Consider the following 2555-nt stretch of genomic DNA (forward strand, 5'->3'; position numbering starts at 1 on the left):
CCTCCTTCTCCTCCTCCTCCTCCTCCTTCTCCTCCTTCTTCTTCCCTATAGAGAGGAAAAAATCAGCAACTATTTGAAATTTTCAAGACAGGGTAGCACCCAACTGAGCCTTATTACTTTATGGAGTCAGAAAACACTTGAGTTGTCCTACTCTGAGCCCATCTTTTCTTTGGAAAAGACAATAATGCTGAGATAGATAGAAGGCAGCAGGAAAGGAAGAAAACCAAATATGAGAGACATTGACTCCTTAAATGAAGCCATAGCATGAGCCCACAGGAGCTGAGCAAGGCAGTTGAGGACAGGACATTGGACATCACTCATCATAGAGTCACCAGATTTGGGAGCTGACTCAATGACATGTAACTCACTTGGAAGGTTGGAGAGATGATGGCAATGGGAAAGCCTTTGTCACTAAGTAATACAAATGGGCAGCACATAAAAATCATCTCTTGCCACCTGAAGCAAGCATTCACATTTGGGAACCAGGGATCCAGATGCAATCTAACACACTTTCTAGCTCAGATTTCCCTCTAATCATTAAGACTCTGGAAAAGGTCCAAGTACAGAGAGGCAAAGAGTTTATCTATAGAAACAAGGGATTCTTTAGTAGATTTTGTTCACCCATGTTATTGCTTAAGTTTGTGTCATTTAAAATTAATGTCATTTAAAATTGGAAAAATAGTAACTTTACAGTGGAGAAGTCTGTTAGACACCATTTAACCACACAACCAGATTTAACATCACCAGTATTGGGACAAACTCACATCATCTCTCCTGTTACAATGCCTTGAAAAGGACACACCTGCCGGAAGCCGATTCCAGCATGTCAGCAGGGCTGAATCATCTGGAGTGGCAAGGGCATTTCCCCAAACCTGAAAAGGAATGATTGCTTGCTGCCAGGCAGCTAAGGGCATCTTTTAAAAAAAAAAAAAACATTATATATTTCTTTATTGATTTCAGAGAGGAAGGGAGAAGGAGAGATAGAAACATCAATGATGAGAGAGAATCATTGATTGGCTGCCTCCTGCACACCCACCACTGGGGATCAAGGCCGCAACCCAGGCACATGGTCGGAATCGAACCCGGGACCCTTCAGTCCACAGGCAGACACTCCATCCACTGAGCCAAGCCGGCCAGGGCATAAGGGCATCTTAATCTACATGTTATTGCCTCCTACTGGCCAAACACCTGAACAGCCGTAGGCAAATTCTTCCAATCTGACAATGTATACGAAACCTGACCCTTTGAAGTATATATCTACCTCACCTTAGGACAAATTGTGTTAATAAAAAGCAAGGGTTCCTGAGATGAGGAGATCTTAGTTTCTTTAGCTAGGCTCCTCTGACCCCCAAATGCCTTTCAAAATTATGCTTCATCCCTGGACTCTTTATTAAGTTACACACAGCCCTTCTCCAGATTGCTGAACCCTTCTAGATGCTGGAACAAGAACCCCGGCACACACCAATTCCCTGGAACTCCTGCCCAAAAGGCATTACCTGCCTGGAATCACAAGGAAACATCCGAGCAAACCAAGTAGGAAATAATTGTTCAAAATAACTGTCAAGGTCAAGAAAGAAAGGATAGGCTGAAAAACTACTCCAGGTTAAAGGACACTAAAGAGAGAGAGAAACTAAATGTACTGAGTAATCTTGGATCCTGAACCAGAAAAAAGTTTAGCTATAAAAAACATCACTAGGACAACTGGATGAAATATGAATAAGGATTATAGTTTATATTAGAATAATATTATAGAAATGTTAAATCTCCTAATTGTGGTTATTTATATTCTGTGGTTATGTAAGAGAATGTTGTTTAAAAATAAAGTACTCAGATTTATTTAAGGATAGATGGGTATGATATCTGCAATCAACTCCCAAATAGTTTTGAAAAAAATTATATTATGATGTGTGTTTGGGAGATGAAGTGTAATTTGATAGGTAGATTGATAAAAAAAAAATGATTAAATCCAATGAGCAAAATGTTGACTCTAGAAAAAAAGGTTTATTTTGAGGAGTTTCTTCTACTACTCTTGCAAATACTCCATAAGTTTGAAATTATTCCAAAATAAAAAGTGGTCTTGTTTTCCCATAGGCCAAGCCAGACTTTAAAATGTTATAGTTTATAGAAGACAATCAAACTATTTGGTTCCACTTCTGTTTGGTTAAGAGAATCCCAAGTTCAAGTTCATTTCCTATTTCACCCCTAATTTCACCTCCAAAATCCTCTAGTTATGGAACCAAGAGCCTCCATGATTGTTACCTACCCTTCCTCACTCCCTCCATTTCTGGGATTTCCAGTTCTTCTATGAACCAAACTCAGGAGCTGTCCTTTTACTTCTTTAAATAAAAAAAAAAAAGATTCCAGCTCTGCAGATTGACATCTCTCCCTTGGCTCAAGGAGCTTAAGGCAAGTTGTCCCATATTAGTGGTTAGAGAGCTTCCTAACTATACCCCCATCATATCCAGAGCCCTCTTTATTAACTCTGGGGCACAGACTCTTGGAGATGAGGTCTAATCTTCCCACAGCCTATGCACAGGAGAGGTAAGTAACTCTCA

The sequence above is a fragment of the Myotis brandtii genome, unplaced genomic scaffold (assembly GCF_000412655.1).
Source record: "Myotis brandtii unplaced genomic scaffold, ASM41265v1 scaffold727, whole genome shotgun sequence".
Lineage (NCBI taxonomy): Eukaryota > Metazoa > Chordata > Mammalia > Chiroptera > Vespertilionidae > Myotis > Myotis brandtii.